The sequence below is a fragment of the Pelodiscus sinensis genome, chromosome 25 (genome assembly GCF_049634645.1).
Source record: "Pelodiscus sinensis isolate JC-2024 chromosome 25, ASM4963464v1, whole genome shotgun sequence".
In the NCBI taxonomy this organism is placed as follows: Eukaryota; Metazoa; Chordata; order Testudines; family Trionychidae; genus Pelodiscus; species Pelodiscus sinensis.
The window spans coordinates 18,749,015-18,768,983 of record NC_134735.1 but is presented as its reverse complement, the minus strand read 5'-3'; the positions used below and the strand labels follow the sequence as shown (position 1 = coordinate 18,768,983).

Sequence of the window (19,969 nt, the reverse complement as noted above, 5' to 3'; positions counted from 1 at the left end):
AGGTGACCTCACCGAGGCCGAGAGGGATGGCTTGGAGGTGGCAAAAGGGAGCCCGCTAGCAAGCGCCAGGAGGCCGAGCGTTGCCACGTCCCTGGGTGGGCTCGAACCACCATCCTTTCGGTTAACAGCCGAACGCGCTGACCCATTGCGCCACAGAGCCCTCAAAGGGGTTTCCAAAACGCTGCCTAGCAGCCTGCTCCTCTGCCTGGCCGTGCCAGTGCAGCCCAGGTGCTAGAGTGGATTGCGGGCAGTCTAGCCTAAAGGGAGCAGAGTGGCGCAGCGGAAGCGTTCTGGGCCCATAACCCAGAGGTCGATGGATCGAAACCATCCTCTGCTACGTGTGGGCCGGCCTCTTTTGACTCCGCGCCTTCACTCCAGGCTGCAAGTAGCTAAAGGCCAGGCCAGGATTCCGCCTGCGGGGAATCCCTCGGCAGCCCCCCGCTTCCTGTGTGGGAGGCACGGAGGCCTCCTCTTCTGTCCTCAGGCAACAGGGCTTCCTCCTGCCCTTTTCCCACCCACAAGGGCCGCCGGGACCCGCTCAGGGAGCGCGCCAGGGAGGCTCTCCAGACGCTCGTGGAACAAAGCACTTCTGGACCACGCTACCCAGAGCCTTCATTCAGGCCTAGACAAAACGCCTAGACAAAGAGCTGCCACAGCATCAACACTGGCCTTGCTCTACTACTCCCAGGCACGCCAAACCCCTCACAAAGAGAACTTCTGCCTTCGCCATACTGCTCAACAACAGGACACGCGAGCAATTCCCTCCGACGCGCCGCTTCTCCCGCATCGCCACCACCCACGCTCTTTAGGCACACGCCGGCTGACCAAAACCCATCTCATCCCATCAAAAGCTTCTGCCCAGCCCAAGAGGACCAGCTACGTTCCCGGCTCAATTCATCCCTTACAGTCAGAGCCAAAAATCACCAGCTGACGGTCCTTCAGAATCCTCAATGGAAAGGGGGAGAGGGAATTGTGGGAGCACTCGCCACGTTCTCGGTTGAGGCTTGCAGCAGTCATGGAAGAGAGAGCTGGCTTCGGTCAAGTCTCGGGAGTACGGCCACGGCTTGGACGGGTCCTTCAGTCCTTGGCTCAGAGCTTCGGTTGGTAGCCCACATCCTCCCGAGGTAAAAAAGCAGGAGGGCTTTCCTTCCAGGGCCTTTTGCATCTTCTGCCGTGGGAGGCGAATCCTGGTGTTCTGGCTGTGGGGGAAAAAGACAGCCACAAGATGGCGTTTGGAGTCACACGGGCGAGTCGCCTGTCCAAGCGGGACCGAGTCCCTTCCAAAGAGAAACCATGGCAGCCATGCAAGTCCAAGGCTGCACAGGAAACCTCAGGAGCTGCGACTGGGGCTCAGTTCGCGCGGCCACGCTTCCCAGGGGAGGCATGAGACAGGCCCAGAGGTCTGCGCAGCAAACAGGCCCGCAGGAGGGAGGCGGCTAAGAACCCACGCGGCTCGTGCGTTTCTCCCTCTCAGCTGGCGTAGAGGCGGGAGGGGAACGACACCTGCCCGGCTGGAGCTTTTGCGCTTGGGCTCGGGGCTTAAGCCCCGAGGTCGAGGCCCCGGCGCGGTTGCTGGGAGACGGGCTCCTGTGGCACGGCACGGCCCCTGAACCTTGCCGGCCACAAGGTGACCTCACCGAGGCCGAGAGGGATGGCTTGGAGGTGGCAAAAGGGAGCCCGCTAGCAAGCGCCAGGAGGCCGAGCGTAGCCACGTCCCTGGGTGGGCTCGAACCACCATCCTTTCGGTTAGCAGCCGAACGCGCTGACCCATTGCGCCACAGAGACCTCGAAGGGCTTTCCGAAACGCTGCCTAGCAGCCTGCTCCTCTGCCTGGCCGTGCCAGTGCAGCCCAGGTGCTAGAGTGGATTGCGGGCAATCTAGTCCAAAGGGAGCAGAGTGGCGCAGCGGAAGCGTGCTGGGCCCATAACCCAGAGGTCGATGGATCGAAACCATCCTCTGCTACGTGTGGGCCGGCCTCTTTTGACTCCGCGCCTTCACTCCAGGCTGCAAGTAGCTAAAGGCCAGGCCAGGATGCCGCCTGCGGGGAAGCTCTTGGCAGCCCCCCGCTTCCTGTGTGGGAGGCACGGAGGCCTCCTCTTCTGTCCTCAGGCAACAGGGCTTCCTCCTGCCCTTTTCCCACCCACAAGGGCCGCCGGGACCCGCTCAGGGAGCACGCCAGGGAGGCTCTCCAGACGCTCGTGGAACAAAGCACTTCTGGACCACGCTACCCAGAGCCTTCATTCAGGCCTAGACAAAACGCCTAGACAAAGAGCTGCCACAGCATCAACACTGGCCTTGCTCTACTACTCCCAGGCACGCCAAACCCCTCACAAAGAGAACTTCTGCCTTCGCCATACTGCTCAACAACAGGACACGCGAGCAATTCCCTCCGACGCGCCGCTTCTCCCGCATCGCCACCACCCACGCTCTTTAGGCACACGCCGGCTGACCAAAACCCATCTCATCCCATCAAAAGCTTCTGCCCAGCCCAAGAGGACCAGCTACGTTCCCGGCTCAATTCATCCCTTACAGTCAGAGCCAAAAATCACCAGCTGACGGTCCTTCAGAATCCTCAATGGAAAGGGGGAGAGGGAATTGTGGGAGCACGGGCAGCACTCGCCACGTTCTCGGTTGAGGCTTGCAGCAGTCATGGAAGAGAGAGCTGGCTTCGGTCAAGTCTCGGGAGTACGGCCACGGCTTGGACGGGTCCTTCAGTCCTTGGCTCAGAGCTTCGGTTGGTAGCCCACATCCTCCCGAGGTAAAAAAGCAGGAGGGCTTTCCTTCCAGGGCCTTTTGCATCTTCTGCCGTGGGAGGCGAATCCTGGTGTTCTGGCTGTGGGGGAAAAAGACAGCCACAAGATGGCGTTTGGAGTCACACGGGCGAGTCGCCTGTCCAAGCGGGACCGAGTCCCTTCCAAAGAGAAACCATGGCAGCCATGCAAGTCCAAGGCTGCACAGGAAACCTCAGGAGCTGCGACTGGGGCTCAGTTCGCGCGGCCACGCTTCCCAGGGGAGGCATGAGACAGGCCCAGAGGTCTGCGCAGCAAACAGGCCCGCAGGAGGGAGGCGGCTAAGAACCCGCGCGGCTCGTGCGTTTCTCCCTCTCAGCTGGCGTAGAGGCGGGAGGGGAACGACACCTGCCCGGCTGGAGCTTTCGCGCTTGGGCTCGGGGCTTAAGCCCTGAGGCCGAGGCCGAGGCCCCGGCCCGGTTGCTGGGAGACGGGCTCCTGTGGCACGGCACGGCCCCTGAACCTTGCCGGCCACAAGGTGACCTCACCGAGGCCGAGAGGGATGGCTTGGAGGTGGCAAAAGGGAGCCCGCTAGCAAGCGCCAGGAGGCCGAGCGTAGCCACGTCCCCGGGTGGGCTCGAACCACCATCCTTTCGGTTAACAGCCGAACGCGCTGACCCATTGCGCCACAGAGACCTCGAAGGGCTTTCCGAAACGCTGCCTAGCAGCCTGCTCCTCTGCCTGGCCGTGCCAGTGCAGCCCAGGTGCTAGAGTGGATTGCGGGCAATCTAGTCCAAAGGGAGCAGAGTGGCGCAGCGGAAGTGTGCTGGGCCCATAACCCAGAGGTCGATGGATCGAAACCATCCTCTGCTACGTGTGGGCCGGCCTCTTTTGACTCCGCGCCTTCACTCCAGGCTGCAAGTAGCTAAAGGCCAGGCCAGGATGCCGCCTGCGGGGAAGCTCTCGGCAGCCCCCCGCTTCCTGTGTGGGAGGCACGGAGGCCTCCTCTTCTGTCCTCAGGCAACAGGGCTTCCTCCTGCCCTTTTCCCACCCACAAGGGCCGCCGGGACCCGCTCAGGGAGCGCGCCAGGGAGGCTCTCCAGACGCTCGTGGAACAAAGCACTTCTGGACCACGCTACCCAGAGCCTTCATTCAGGCCTAGACAAAGAGCTGCCACAGCATCAACACTGGCCTTGCTCTACTACTCCCAGGCACGCCAAACCCCTCACAAAGAGAACTTCTGCCTTCGCCATACTGCTCAACAACAGGACACGCGAGCAATTCCCTCCGACGCGCCGCTTCTCCCGCATCGCCACCACCCACGCTCTTTAGGCACACGCCGGCTGACCAAAACCCATCTCATCCCATCAAAAGCTTCTGCCCAGCCCAAGAGGACCAGCTACGTTCCCGGCTCAATTCATCCCTTACAGTCAGAGCCAAAAATCACCAGCTGACGGTCCTTCAGAATCCTCAATGGAAAGGGGGAGAGGGAATTGTGGGAGCACTCGCCACGGTCTCGGTTGAGGCTTGCAGCAGTCATGGAAGAGAGAGCTGGCTTCGGTCAAGTCTCGGGAGTACGGCCACGGCTTGGACGGGTCCTTCAGTCCTTGGCTCAGAGCTTCGGTTGGTAGCCCACATCCTCCCGAGGTAAAAAAGCAGGAGGGCTTTCCTTCCAGGGCCTTTTGCATCTTCTGCCGTGGGAGCACCTGAAAGTAAAACAGCTGCGGCAGGCGTACGCCATGGCCACCAGGGGCGGCGCCGCAGCAGGGGTGCCACCTGCCCCTACTTCCCTGCCCTCGACCGACTCTTGGGGGGCGGGGCGGTCCGTGCCAGCCCGGGAGGCAGCGAGCCGGGACTGGAGGGCCCTGACCTGGGCACACCGGAGGGGCCACCACAAGGAGTTCCAGCACTGGAGTCGGCAGGGTCATCCAGGGAGACCGTACCGGGGAAGTAGTTCCAATTAAGTAGTTCGGGGGAGGAGGCGGGAGGGAGACCAGGGACCGCGCACGTGGGCCATGCCTCCCACGGATCACACAGACACCTGTGCACGTGCAAGCACATGCCATGCCACGCTCCAGCTGCGTGACACCCAGGGGCCGTGGCCCAATAGGCACATGCATGTCTGAAGAGACCTGACATGCTCCTGACCCTGGGGCGGTACCACAACTTCACGAGTTTTGCTTACAACACACCTGTTGATACAACCTAGAATCATATTTGCTTTTTTTGCAACAGCATCACACTGTTGACTCATATTCAACTTGTGGTCCACTGTGACCCCTAGATCTCTTTCCACCATGCTCCTTCCTAGACAGTCGCATCCCATCTTGTATGTATGGAACTGATTGTTCCTTCCTAAGTGGAGCACTTTGCATTTCTCTTTATTAAACCTCATCCTGTTTTCCTCTGACCATTTCACTAACTTGCTAAGGTCATTTTGAATTATGTCCCTCTCCTCCAAAGAAGTTGCAACCCCACCCAGTTTGGTATCATCTGCAAACTTAATAAGCGTACTCTCTATCCCAATATCTACATCATTGATGAAGATATTGAACAGTACGGGTCCCAAAACAGACCCTTGAGGAACTCCACTTGTTATCCCTTTCCAGCAGGATTTAGAACCGTTAACAACAACTCTCTGACTACGGTTATCCAGCCAATTATGCACCCACCTTATCGTGGCCCTATCTAAGTTATATTTGCCTAGTTTATCAATAAGAATATCATGCGAGACCGTATCAAATGCCTTACTAAAGTCTAGGTATATGACATCCACCGCTTCTCCCTTATCCACAAGGCTCGTTATCCTATCAAAGAAAGCTATCAGATTAGTTTGGCATGACTTGTTCTTCACAAACCCATGCTGGCTATTCCCTATCACTATTACCTTCCAAGTGTTTGCATATGATTTCCTTAATTACCTGCTCCATTATCTTCCCTGGGACAGACGTTAAACTGACCGGTCTGTAGTTTCCTGGGTTGTTCTTATTCCCCTTTTTATAGATGGGCACAATATTTGCCCTTTTCCAGTCTTCTGGAATCTCCCCTGTCTGCCATGATTTTTCAAAAATCATAGCTAAAGGCTCAGATAGCTCCTCTATCAGCTCCTTGAGTATCCTGGGATGCATTTCATCAGGACCTGGTGAACAGTGGGATGGGGAATGTGGGAGTATGGGGAGCTCAGGGCGGGGGATGAGGAGTGTGAGGATGTGGGGGAGCTCAGGGCAGGGGGTGGGGAGTGTGGGAGGATGGGGAGCTCAGGGAAGGGGTATGGTGGAGCTCAGGACAGGGGGCTGGGGAGTGTATGGGTGTGGGGAGCTCAGGGCAGGGAGTCCAGGAGTGAGGGGGGGCGTAGTGCAGGGATTGTGGTGCAGGAGTCAGGGGTAGGTGGGGGGGGGGGGTGTTTGGAGGCTCAGGGCAGGGGACTGGGAGTGCAGCCACTACACTACTTGGCCACCAGATCCCTGGAGTACACTGTGGCTGCGCAGCCCAGCGTGCTGACAGCACCCAAAGCCCCGCCCCCAGCCCGCCAGGCTTAGTGGGGCACCCCAGAGCGGCTTCCTATCGCCCTTGTCTAGCACAACATGGACAGTTGGTTCCCACTACCGTGATCTCCTGGGAGACTGAGACACCATTCTGCCAGGACGGCCCAAGCTGCTGAGGGAAATTGCCCCTCACCATCCCGTCTGTCCAGGTCCCTCTGCCTCTGGGTTTGTTCTTCAAGGGCCAGACGCGTGGGGCTGGGACTGTCCTTGTTCTGTGTTTGCAGAGTGCCCAGCAGAATGGCTACTGCTTCACCCCTGGCCTAGAAATAACCAGAACAGGCAGTTTGGGGAGGGAAGAACCAGGGAAGGGAAGGTTTGGGGCCGGGGGCTAAGAGGCGGGGCTGGGAGGCAGGGCTGGGGTGGAGATGCAGATGGAGGGAGTTGGGGTGGAGGCTGGAAGAAATGGAACTCAAGGAGCTGGAAGGGTTGGTGAAGGATGGAGTAAAGGGAGGGGGGCCAGTCTACAGGACATGGAGGTGCCAGCCACAGGAGGGAGGAAGAGACGTTTGTTTGACAGGACCCCAGGGATTTGGGAGCGAGGAACAGTGGGAGGGGAGTGGGAAACATTTGGGGAGAGGAACCTTTGGGAGACCTGGTGGTGAGGAGGGCGGCATTCAATGGGAGAGGAGACAAAAAGGAGCAGGTGCTGCCTGGGTCCAAGGAGGTGGGGAGAGATGGGGTCTGGGTGTCACGAGTACCAGAGTTAGCTGCACCTCCGTCCTACTCCCTACCTGGTATCTCTGCCCCCTCCCTCCCGAACTTTCCTTCTGCATGTCTCTGGGCCTCTCTGTCAGTGCCAGAGGGGATCCCTTCCCCCCCCCCATGGCTGGATTCTTCCCTTCCCGAGACATGCAGTCACCATCTCAGTGGGGTGGGAGCCCTTTGATGCTTCGCCTGCGTGTTCCCAGCCGAGAAGGGGCGGCTAATCCCGCAGAAGCAGAGCCCTGCACTTTTGAGTACCTGGACCCAGGGTTTTGCTGCTTTATAGCGGGTGGGGTTAAAATAACGGAACGTCTCTTGTCCCACCAATCCCCCAGGACTCACCCCTCTTCTCTGCATTGCGCAGCGTCCGGGGGATACCGCCCCGCGGGGACACTCATGCCCGTGTCCAAGGGGCTGTCCCGTAGCCTATGTCAGTGTGAAAAGCATTAAAGGACCCTGCCCCAGAGGGAGAGCGTCTCTGGGGGCGTTGTCCCGGGATGACTGCAGTGCTTTGTCCACACCAGAGTAGTGAGAGGCGGCCGCAGCCAGGGTTGCCAGATGGTCAATAAAAATACCAGACATACTTGCCATTGCATCACAACCTAGAGTACATCTTATTTAGAAAATTGAGATATTTTCTCAATTTATCTCCTGGACAGAAAGCTCAAATACTGGACTGTCCGGTTCAAACGGGACACCTGGCAACCCTAGCCGCAGCCCCTGCCCGGAAAAGCTCCCAAGCTAAGCACCTGGGGGATTTAGGAGCACCAAGGAGTGGGCACAAAGCACAGTCACACACTTGTGCTCCCAACTCCCTTAGGGCTTTGAAAATGCTCCCCTTAGACGAGTTAGAATCAGTGTCCCCGTTTCACACACGGGGGCTGAGGCCCACTCAGGGGAGTGGCAGGGCCAAGGGCTCTGCAGCAGACCTGGGACTTGAACCTCAGTCTCCCAGAAGTTCCACAACCAGCCCGCTCTGCTTTGCTAAAGGAGCAGGCGGGACTGTTTGTGCAGGAGGAGGAGCTGGGCTGGCTGGCTGGCTGGGGCAGGCCACAGCACGGCTCAGCCCTTGGCCTGGCTGAGAGCGAGGAGAGGCCTGCAGGCTGAGGGGCAGTGTGACGGACCGGGCCGTGTCTGGGCACAGCTGAGGGCGTCTGCTCAGGGCGAATTGCTCAAATCCGGGGCTCCTTACAGCCCCCAGACTGGTGACCTCTCCACACAGGCCACAAACCAGTCCCACAGAGCGCTTCAGCAGCCTGCCTGAAGCCTCACGAGCAAAACCCCTCCGGCACCCCAGCAATATCCATGCCCCCGATGGCCCCGGGCCTCATACACCGGTGGGGGTCCTAGCACCCAATCCCACCTACCCCGAACAAGTTCTGTCTGGTCCCAAGAAACCAGCCACAGATCCCTGGTCAATTTACCCTCTGGATCTTACCCACAAATCATGCTGAGCCAATCCTTTAGCATCTAACACCTAAAGGTTTATTATTACAATAAAGAAAAGCATGAGAGTAAGGTTGTTAAAGGAATAGTATGTTACATGCACCGAATCTCCCAGTTCTCGATGCAGCCTCTAGCAGAGATGTTACAGCTGCTGGTTTAAGAGTTCTTGTTGCACATCCTAGGGTCAGGATGGGTTCACAGGTCTTCCAGGCTCTTCGATCCCTGCAATGCTGCCTCTGGGATGAAGTGCTGAGCTGAGAACCAAGATGGCATCGACCACATGGCCTATTTATCCCTCCTTCCTGGCCTCTTCTTGGCTGCAGGAGATCACCTGGTCCTCAGCCTCTCTCTGCTGGCCGCTCTTAGGTGTCCGCCCTCATGCTTTAGGTGTGTCCTTGGCCCATTCAGTGCCATTGTCCCACAGGGCCTCGCTAATTAGCATGTCCACAGGCCGGGCTCTGCCCAATGCTCAACCACATGCAGAGAAATATTCAGGATCCACACAGACTACAGATTCCTAACTACACACACAGACGTTATACAACCACATAAATAGCTTACATAGGACTATCAGATAATAAGCTTCTATTCAGCACCCCACATGGCCCCCTTTTCTACCATTTTCTGGGGCCAACACCCCCACCTATGGGTGCAGCAGTGATCTGGCTGCTCCCCTCAAGATCCAGTAATGTGACAGGCAGTGACTGGAGGAGCTGCCTGGGCATAGACTGTAACCCAGGGGCCCACAGTGCAGCAATCATCAGCAGTGTCTGTGTCTCCCCAGCCCCCATTCAGAGCTGAGTACAGGTACCTCCCCAGCCCCCTCCCCACCCCCGTCTCCTGCTCACAGCAGGTCAATAGGGTTCTCCCATTCTTGGGCCTCTGGTTCCCATGCAGCTGCTCCCAACAGGAGTCCCTTGCAGCCCGGCAGGCTGGGGCAGGCCCCATCTCTCCAGCACCAAGGTGATGACGGATACAGACACCAGGAGGAGCGAGACGAGGGTGCAGCCAATGGCCTAGCGGGCAGGAGATGTGGCCGGCCCTGCAAATGGAAAGGACCTGGTGACAGTCGGGTGCAAAGTGGCAAATGGCTCTGCAGTGCCAGCACTAGGCACAGAGCAGCTGCCGTGTAGAGACCTTGGGTGAGTGCCCAGAGGGCTAGATCTACAGGGGATCATGCTGCAGGGGGCATGTTCCCCCGACAGGAGGCCGAAGTGACAGAGGCTGTTGGGGACTCTCCTCCCTTTGCCCAGGTGGTGTTGGAGGAGCAGGGAAGGACCCAGGTTTGCTCAGGCTGCACCAGGACTTGGTGCAAAGGCCTGACAGGAGCCAGCAACGGACACAGCAGCCCAGACCCTCTCGCCTCTCCCCAGTATGGCTGGCAGCTCACAGGGGCGACCCCGCCCTGGGCACAAGGCCTTGGCACCGGCTGTGGGCTCAGGAGGGGGCGGACATGGGACATAAGCGATGCCGAAGGGAGGGGTGTGGGCATTAGAGGCCACTACCATTGCCCCGCTCCCTTCCCCGCACCTACCCCTGCCCCTGTTCTGAGGCCACGCCCCCACTCATTCCACTCCCCCCTCCCTCTGCTGCTTGGGCTCCCCCACCCTCACTCAGGTTCGCTGGCCTGAGGCTGGGGTTACGGTGCAGGATGGCTGGGGAGTGGGGCACGGGAGAGGCTGCGGGTTGCAGGCTCTGGGACAGGTTCAGGGCAGCGATGGGAGTTTGGGTGCAGACTCAGAGGCAGTTAACTGTGGGAGGAGGATCCAACAGGAGGCTGGGGTTTGGGGTGGGGGGTGTCTACCCCAGCTGCCTGAGAGATACTAGACTGACTCCCTTTGCCCAGGTGGTGTTGGAGGAGCAGGGAAGGACCCAGGTTTGCTCAGGCTGCACCAGGACTTGGTGCAAAGGCCTGACAGGAGCCAGCAACGGACACAGCAGCCCAGACCCTCTCGCCTCTCCCCAGTATGGCTGGCAGCTCACAGGGGCGACCCCGCCCTGGGCAGGAGGCCTTGGCACCGGCTTTGGGCTCAGGAGGGGGCGGACATGGGACATAAGCGATGCCGAAGGGAGGGGTGTGGGCATTAGAGGCCACTACCATTGCCCCGCTGCCTTCACCGCACCTACCCCTGCCCCTGTTCTGAGGCCACGCCCCCACTCATTCCACTCCCCCCTCCCTCTGCTGCTTGGGCTCCCCCACCCTCACTCAGGTTCGCTGGCCTGAGGCTGGGGTTACGGTGCAGGATGGCTGGGGAGTGGGGCGCGGCAGAGGCTGCGGGTTGCAGGCTCTGGGACAGGTTCAGGGCAGCGATGGGAGTTTGGGTGCAGACTCAGAGGCAGTTAACTGTGGGAGGAGGATCCAACAGGAGGCTAGGGTTTGGGGTGGGGGGTGTCTACCCCAGCTGCCTGAGAGATACTAGACTGACTCTGGTTTCCTTGTGTCTCCCCGGCTGGGCTCTCACTCCCACTTCTCCTCTCAGGGTCCCTGCCGGCTCCCCTGCTCTATCTGAATGCGTCCCTGGCGCCTCCAACCCCCCCAAGCCTCACGAATGTGGCCCCGACTGAGACATCTCACTCCCCTGGCACTCCAGCCCCAGCACAGATTAACTCTCCTGGGTTCCAGGGAGAGTGGCATTTGCGGGTCCCTCTCAATCTGAGGGGGGGCCAAAAATGAGGGATCCCCGAACCTCAGTCCTCCCTGTCCCTTCCCCTCACCTCAGTGAGGCTTGTGGGTTTTGGAAGAAGGGTTTTTGTATTTTGCTTTTCTCGTGTGTGGTCCCCAACTGGTTTTTCTGGGGGTCAGTGGCCCTGGAGACAAAAAAGGTTCCTCATCCCTGCCTTTAAGAAAGAAAACTTTGAAACCCTTTGTGGTAGACAGAAATTAACATTTGACCTTATTGAAAATGAAGTTTCCTAAAGTTAAAACACCTAATCTGTGTAAACATTCAAATTAAACCAGTCACCCAAGCTCCAGCACTAGCACAATGGCGCCGCGTGATGATGCAATGGACGGTGCGCACCCAGGCTCCTCCCCTCAGCTCTCTTCTGCACCCAACCGCCCCGTCCCAGACCCCAAACTCCTCGGTAGAAATGTGGCCCTTGACCACTTGCCAAAATGCCCCCCCCCATTAAAAATTATTGACAAAGCCTGATCCAAATGGTTTTTGAAACGTTATTTAATCCGAATTTAAATACATTCTATACAATTGGGAGGGTTGGGGGGAGGGGGACCCACGTGGTGACCCATCCTCGGCCAGTCGGCGGAGTTCTGAGGGGAGAGAAGAGGGGGGGTCCCTCAGCATCCTGGGGCTGCACGTCCCATGCTAACGGCCGCCGAGGCGGTTCTGAGCTCGGGGACGGACAGAGACACCTCCCGGGGCGGGGCGGGGCGGGGCGGGGCGGGGCGGGGCCGGCCTTGCGAGGAGACAACCCTGAGCAATGGCCCCGACTGAAGGGTCACTCCGGGGGTGGAACAAGGGGATCCACTGACGGCCACTCCCCAGTCTGGGGCCCAGGTGCCCCCCGGAAAGGCCCAGGGTCGCCCCTCCCCGGGGAAAGGAGAACGCGGCCCATTCCCGGCCCATTCCCAGCTCTGCCTCCCGGGGACGCTCCCAGCCCCACGCCCTGCAGCCCCAGACCCCCCGGCTCCGAGGTCACTTACCTCAAACCCCGGGAGGGTGGTGGCGACTCCCAGCAGGGCCGTGGTGCTGCCAAGGGCCCTGGCTCGCTCCTGGGGCAGGCGGGACTCCAGCCACGGGCTCAGGTGCTGGGGGGGAAAGAGGCAGGTCAGGACCCGTAGGGAGGCGCCGGTTCTGGGCAGAGCCTGGGGCTCCTCTCAGACTGTGCCCCCCCCCCCCCCCCAGCCACTGACACAGCTCCTCTCTCGGCCCCCCGAGGAAGCAGGGACAATGGCCCCGTCCCCCCCACGGGGCTCACCTCCATGATCAGCTGCAGCCTGGCGGTGTCTGGGGACTCGGCGAGGAGGCTTGCCCCCCTGCCCCCACTCCTCTCTGGAGCTCCAGCCCAGCCCGGGAGCAGGGCCCGGAGGGACGTACCTGTGTGTGGATGGGCTCCTGCTGCCAGTCCCCAGACACAGTCTGTCCCACGGCCGCCCTCAGCAGGGGGCTCAGGAGCTGGGCCTGTAGGGGAGGCTGCAAGGTGCTGGCAGGAGAGAGGGGCAGAGACTGTTCATTCAGCAGCAGGGCTGTGTCCAGACTCAGGGGGTTTTTCGGGAAAAGTAGCCTTTTTCCGAAAAAACATCACCTGCGTCTAGACTGCAGTCGCGTTCTTTCGAAATTAAATCGAAAGAACGCGGCTTTTCTTTCCACGGCGGTAAACCTCATTTCACGAGGAAGAACGCCTTCTTTGCAAAGTGCTTCTTTCGAACGAAGGCGTTCTTGAATGGAACTAGGGCTTCTTCGAAAGAGAGCATCCAGACTCACTGGGTGCTCTCTTTCGAAAGAGGCTTGCAGTCTAGACATAGCCCAGGAGACAGAGACTTTCCCACTCCCTGGTCAGGGGATCTGCTCTGGGGGGGAGTCGGCGGGGGGGGGTCGGTACCTGAGGCTGCAGGCGGCGTTGAGGCAGTCGGCCAAGACCAGTGGGGTGGGGGAGTCCTCCATGATCTCCTGTGAGACCCAAGGAGACAAAGGGGCGTGTGAGGCTGGGGCCCCCAAGAGACGCTCACACGGCCAGCGCCCCCACCCAGCAGGATCCAACCCCACTGCCTCCCGCTGGCCTGTAGCCCCCCTGCCCGGCACAGGGCCCCTCCCAGCACCCCCCTCCCAAACCGGGACCAGCTCAATCCTTGTCCCCAGGCCGTCTCCTGCCCCTCACTGCCCTGGTGACCAGCCTCTGAACCTCCTCATCCCTGCTCCCCAGGCGCATCCTCAGCAGCCCGCTCTGCTAACCTTCCAGCTCCCCCCCCCATGGCCCGGGGAGACCCCTCCCTGTTCCGAATCCCCCTCCCTGTCCAGCACCCCAGACCTGCCCCATTTCTGTGTCCCTCCCTCCTCCAGCATCCCCGCCCACCCTCCCCATGTCCACCTCCCCCTCCCCCTCCAGCACTCCTGGCCCCACCCATCTCATTTCCAGCACCCCCACGCGCCGCCATGGCCCAGGCAGATCCCTGTCCACCCCACGTATCCCCTCCCCTCCTCCCGGCCGCCGCGACTCGCTCACCACGATCCTGGCCATCATGGTGTCCTTGCAGCAGCGCGGCGCCAGGGTGTCCTCGCCCCTTTGGAGGGCGGCGAGGCAGGCGGGGGGGACGGCCAGGAGGAACCGCTGCAGGGCGGCTGGGCTCTGCACCCCAGAGAGAGTCTGTGAGCCTGGGGCCTGCCTGCCCCCCACGGACAGCTGCAGGGCTCAGGCCTCCCAGGAGTGGAGGTGGGAGCTGCCGGTTGTCCAAGCACCCACACTCCCCCCCCAACTGCTTCCTCAGGCTTGTGGGGGCCCAGCTGGTGCATGACAAGAGACCTCAGCTTGGGGGGCCCAGGTCATGCAGGAGAAGGGGCCCCAGGGGGATCCCCAGGGACAAGCCCCTCCCGGAGGGGGGGACGTGCTGGGAAGGGGCCGGACAATCTCGGGTCCCCCCCGTGTGGAGAAGGTTCCTACCGTGTCCCGGGTGTGGAGCTGCTCTTCAATATCATAGATGGCCCCTTCCTCCACCCGGGAGTCCATCCGCTCCTGGCAGAGCTCCGCCGAGGCGCAGGGGGGCTCTGTGCGGGAGGGAAGGGACCAGGGTGACTCCAGCGGCCAGCAGGGGTCACGCGCCCCCATGTCAGGGACCCAGGGCAGGTTGGGCCCCACACGCCCCTCGCAGGGACCCATCCCCCTTCCACCCTCACATCTGCCAACGCCCTCAGCAGAGCCCCCGCCAGGAACAAGAGAGCCAAGCAGCAGCTCCCGCCCCCATCCATTGCCCTGGCTGCGGGGCAGACACTGGGGCTGCCCCCCCGTGTACTGGGTGAGCCCCTGGGCCCAGCATGTTCACGGCCCCTCACCTGGGTCTGAGCGGCTGCAGGAGGTGGCCCGGCTGCAGCTGGAGGCCCAGGCGCTGCTGCTCACTGAGCTGGACCCACAGCTGCAGGGGCTGGTGCGGAGAGGCTGGGGGCTCCCGGAGACTGGCAGGTCCCCGGGGGCCGGGCAGGGCGATGCCCCCTGGTGGTAATGGGGGCTGGGCTCCTGGGGCAGGTGTTTCTCTCCACAGAGGAGGCCCCAGAGCCACCCTACCCGGCTGCCCCGCTGGGCTGGGTCCCGCCTTCCCAGCCGCCTCTGGAGCCAGGTCCGGAGGGGCCTGGCCGGTGGGCGAGTCGCCCCGAGCTGGTGGGATTCAGCTTCCCCGCCCGCGGGGACGGAGGAGCTGCTTCCCACCGGCCCTGGGGCCATCTTCAGGGCTTTCCGGAACCACAGCCTGATGTGTTTGGCCATGCTGCAAATGAGGGGAGCAAAGGGGAGCTTGGGGCGCAGCCTGCAGAGCGAAATCCAGGGGTTCCAGCTCCCCAGAGCGACTGCCCCCAGCCCCCAAATGGCCCCTTGCTTATCGGCTCGGTCTTGCACAGGCACTGCAAGGACCTGAGTCTCCTGCCCATCAACAGCCCCTGCTCGGCCAATCAGGGGAGAGTCTAAGGTGTGTGGGGGGGGGGGGTGGAGCCTTCTCCCCAAAGACACCGGCATAGACCTGGTCCAGCCCCACCTCCCCAGTCCCCACAATGGGGGCTGCATCCCCTGCCCCACGGCTCCTGCAAACCACCCCCCCTCCTTCAGCTAGTCTGTTGGGTCACAAGCTGGGGGGGCAGCAGGGGAAGGTCACAGAAGAGGCAAGAACAGAGCAGAAATGTGGGCGGGATGGAGGAAAAGGGAAACCAACCAGGAGAAAGCCCCAGTGGCGCTAAGGACACAGCCCAGGTGAGGAATCACCTTCTGGCCCTTGACCGAGGGCTGGGCCTGCCTGGAACCCAGCCGGCCCCGGGCGGGATCCAAACCCCTGGGGGCTCTTACCTTCTGCAAAACGCTGTCCGGATGTGGAACTCACAGAGGACAAAGCAACTGTGAGCAGGAGACGCACCAGAGCTAAAGCAACCGGGGGTCTCCAAAGTCCCCTGGGCCCGCCCCCCCCTTTTCTCAGCCTGAGATGTGGGCTCCTCTGTGAGGTCACCACCTCCCCACCTGCCCTTTGCCTGATCTGCTGAGGGCTGCCCAAAGCCCCTGTGAGGTCACTGCCCCCCCACCTCACCCTGCCAGGCAAATGTCCTGCCTCTGGCCACCCCTCTGGGAAGTTGGAGCCATTCCTAGGGGTCCCCCCCACTCCCTGACTGGGCATCCTGCAGCCAGCAGCTCCAGTAGCCCCATAGGCTGCTCCCTGCCCTACGCTGCAGGCTTCTTGCACAAGAACTGTTTCACACCGGAGTTCTTGCGCAAAAGGTCTCGTGCAAGAGCACCTCCACCCTGCCATGTGCTTTTGCACAAGAGTGTCCATGGCACTGTGAACGCTTTCTCGTGCAAGAAAGCTCTGATGACCATTTTAGCCATAAAAGTGTCTTGCTCAAGAAGCCCCTGGTGCCCGTCCACGCTGCCTTCTTGCACAACAGCTCTTGCACAAAAGGGGCTTATTCCTCGTGGGGAGAGGAATAACTCCTGTGCAAGAAGCCCTCTTTTCTGATGCTTTACTGCAAATTTACTTGCACAAGAATTCACGTGCAGTGTAAACGCGCCACAAGTTTTTGCACAAGAACAGTTGTTCTTGGGCAAAATGCCCGCACTGCAGCCGCAATGTGTACGTTAGGCATGTCCACTGGGAGCAGAGGAGAGGGTAGAGGAGTGGGGTCCTGGGATGGGCATGTTAATGTGGGGTTCACCCTTGGCTCACTCTGCACCTTTTGGGTGACCCTGCCTTGTTCCGTGCCTCAGTTTCCCCCCACTGCACCATGGGACCAGGGACTCTGCCCCACCTCGGTGTGCTTGGATGCGGTCAGGCCAGTCTGTGACAATTATAAAATTGTCAGACATATGGATGAACATAATTTGTTGGGGAAAGTCAACATGGTGTCTGTAAAGGGAAATCATGCCTTACTAATAGCGAGAGTTCTTTGAGGGAGTCAACTATCATGTGGTCAAGGGGGATCCAGTGGAGATAGTGCATTTAGATTTCCAGAAAGCCTCTGACAAGGTCCCTCACCCAAGGTTCTTAAGTAAAGCATGTTGTCATGGGAGAATAGGCTCGGCTTATGGTCTCCCCATAACCCTCCTGCAGCTGGTTCTGCCGCATCCAGCCGCTCAGACCCATACCCTCCCCATTGGACACATGCCTCAGTTTCCCTCCAATGGGCACATGCCCTGGTCTCAGATCTCCCCACAGGCGCATGCCCCTGGCTCTCTGCAATACTCACCGAGGAAAAGGATGGTGAGAGCAGATCCCATAATGGGACAGTGAAGGGTACCACCGATCCCCTAATGCGCAGCTCCACCCCTCCTCAAATAAGGTACTCAGCTGGTGGTTGCAGCTACAGGAAGTCAATAATATTTCATCTCTTCTGGTATCCCTTGCCTCTTATCGGCAGGCTACATCTCGTGCAATCACAGTTAATTAGAGGTCTTTGCAAAACCGAGGAAATGATCAGCCTGGCTCAGTGTCCTGCAGCTCCAGCTTGTCCGTATCCCTGTGGGGAGAAAGGGAAGTCTCCTCTGTCTGTGGGGAGCCAGGAGACCACAGGTTCTGAAATTCAATCATTGACTGACCATTATTTCCATGACGATTCCCCTCCCCCTTTCTTTGTTTCTAGATCCAAGTGGTTGGTGACTCATGTAAATAAAATCAGGAAGTGATCATGCAATTAAAGGAAGCTGTTGTGAGGCCTGTTAGTGAAGGGACAGAGTTAAGGGTGTTTAGGGAACAGTAAGTGGCATTTCCTGGCTTTGGAGGCTTTGATTCTTTAAAGCCTCCTGCTCAGCTTGCAAACCTGCCCACGTGCAACACAGGCCCTGGCACCATGCGAGGAATGGGCATGAAGGGGAACACCTGGGTTCACTGCCCCTTGCACCATAGCTGAGCGGTGTTGGCGGCTTTACACTGTAGTGCTTGGTTCTAAGGGTCTTTAGTCAGCCTGTGAATTAAATCAGCCAGGTTCAAAAGAAAATGGGAGCAAGAGAAATTCCATTCAACCCAATGGGTCACCAACCAGGAGAGACTCAGGGACTTTCGCATGTGCCACATAAACCTTGCCCACTGAGCTGCCAGTGGGTGTGTGGCTAGGCCCCTAGAGAGGGACATAAGCTGTGTTTGTGCAGCTGCTGGCTACCTGGCAGGAGTAAGCTAGTAGTCAGGCACATTTGGCCCTGGTCCCAGCTCTGGGAGGGGAGTGGGGACTAAGGGTTAGAGGAGGAGGTTGGGAACTAGGACTCCCATGTAACAGCTAAGAACCAAGCCCTTTCTGTTTGCAGATCCTGGTTGGGCCTGGGCAGCCCTTAGACCTGCTGTGGGGAGCCAGGCTCATAAGCCTCCCCCAGCAACACACAGACAGCCCCTTCCCTCCCCCTCTCCCCCCCCCCCCCACCATCTGCAGAACGATACGGATGCTGAGAGCATCTCTGGGCAGGCTCAGCTGAAGGGACTTGCCCCAGGCCAGGTGTTCCCCTCCCTTGGAGACCAACATCATTCCCCTTCTCATGGGCCCACAGGTCACATCCACACTTGGCCCGTTGGCCCTGGGGGAACCCGCTTCAGGGCGACAGCCCCTTCTCGTATGGTCCTTGGGGCCACACACTCCTGGGGGGCACTAGAGCCCTTTATTTCCAACCTTCTACTGTGCTGCTTTCCATGGGAACCTCCCAACCAGCACACACAGGGACAAGGGCCGGCAATTCCTCCTGTGGCCGCTAGGTGGCGCTGCAGCCTTGCACTGCCCCATTCCCCAGAGAATCTGGATTTGTGCTGCTCTGATCTGGCCCCTCTGCATTTGATGGGATAAATGAGGCCCTGTTGCACTCGCGGCTGGCTGAGTCAGGCTATGTCTGCACTCGCCGCTTCTTGCCTGAGAAATATGCAAATGAGGCTAAGCGTGGAATATCACCTAATGAGCCACCATTTTTGCAGAAGAGGCTCTTGCGCCAGAAGGAGCTGTCTGCACGGCCCCTTTTTGTGCAAGAAAAACCCTCTTGCGCGATGCTGTTACGCCGATTATTTTCAGGAATAACGGCATTGCGCAAGAGTGTAAAGCTGCAAAGTTGCCATCCCCACTCAGCTATGCAGGAAAGAGCAGCAAACCCATCACACCTGCTTTTCTCCCCATCACACCTGTTCTTCTCATGGTGCCAGGGCTCATGTTGCACATGGGCAGGATTGCAGGCTAAGCAGTAGGCTTTGAAAAGTCAAACTCTCCGGAACCAAGAAATGCCACTTACTGTTTCCCAAACACCCTTAACTCTGCCCCCTCATGCACATGCCTTATGACACCTTCCTTTAAATGGTCAGTCAAAGACTGAATTTCAGATCCTGTACACATCTGTGTCAAGGCTGTCCCCAACTCTGGCATGATGAATGCAGAAGTGGGTCCCTCAAAAGCACTCCAGAATCTTGCCTCTGCAGGCTCTGGTACAACACCTCCCCCTAAAAAAATCCTAATACCCAGATTTTGGGGAATCCGCTGCCATCACCCAAGTAAATCCAAGAAAACCAGGGAAGAGATCACTTGGGAAACCTCCTACCTAAGGTAAAACTCTCCCCATGCCCCAAGCTCTGTTTTACTTGGAGTTGGGAAAACAGGAGATTCACAGACAACAATGAACTCTGCCCTTGTAAGTAGGCACTGAGTCCTAAGGACACAACAATCAACCAATCCCGGTTAATTACAAGATACAACAATTCTTTATTATCAAAATAAAACTACAGTAGCAAGCACAGTAAAGTGGTTAGATGGAAAGAGCCACCTAATTGATAAACATACTCAGGGAAACCTCATGGGCTAAAACTTGGTTACAAAGAAAAAAGAAAAACACAATTAACAGCTTAGACATTATTTCCAAATCCCCAAACAAGGAAAACAACAAATCCTGACGGACTAGCTAAACTTTTCCCTACTTACACATTCTAAGAAATCCGTTCTTGGAGAGAGAATCATAGAATCATAGAATACTAGGGCTGGAAGGGACCCCGAGAGGTCATCGAGTCCTGTCCCCTGCCCCCTTGGCAGGACCAAATACTGTCTAGACCATCCCTGATAGACATTTATCTAACCTACTCTTAAATATCTCCAGAGATGGGGATTCCATAACCTCCCTGGGCAATTTATTCCAGTGTTTGACTACCCTGACAGTTAGGAACTTTTTCCTAATGTCCAACCTAAACCTCCCTTGCTGCAGTTTAAGCCCATTGCTTCTTGTTCTATCCCCAGAGGCCAAGATGAACAAGTTTTCTCCCTCCCCCTTATGACACACTTTCAGATACCTGAAAACGACTATCATGTCTCCTCTCAATCTTCTCTTTTCTAAACTAAACAAACCCAATTCTTTCAGCCTTCCTTCATAGGTCCTGTTCTCTAGACCTTTAAT

General features: G+C 58.7%; 3 non-coding genes across 3 annotated transcripts; 1 reads left to right on the top strand and 2 right to left on the bottom strand.

Annotated features, from left to right (window-relative positions):
• Window positions 1-1,711: 1,711 nt before the first annotated feature.
• On the bottom strand, window positions 1,712-1,785 carry TRNAS-GCU (transfer RNA serine (anticodon GCU)). The gene has a single exon. It is a non-coding gene; the product is annotated as a tRNA-Ser (tRNA).
• A 105-nt stretch (window positions 1,786-1,890) lies between these two features.
• On the top strand, window positions 1,891-1,962 carry TRNAM-CAU (transfer RNA methionine (anticodon CAU)). The gene has a single exon. It is a non-coding gene; the product is annotated as a tRNA-Met (tRNA).
• Window positions 1,963-3,351: 1,389 nt separating this feature from the next.
• TRNAN-GUU (transfer RNA asparagine (anticodon GUU)) lies at window positions 3,352-3,425 on the bottom strand. The gene has a single exon. It is a non-coding gene; the product is annotated as a tRNA-Asn (tRNA).
• Window positions 3,426-19,969: the final 16,544 nt, after the last annotated feature.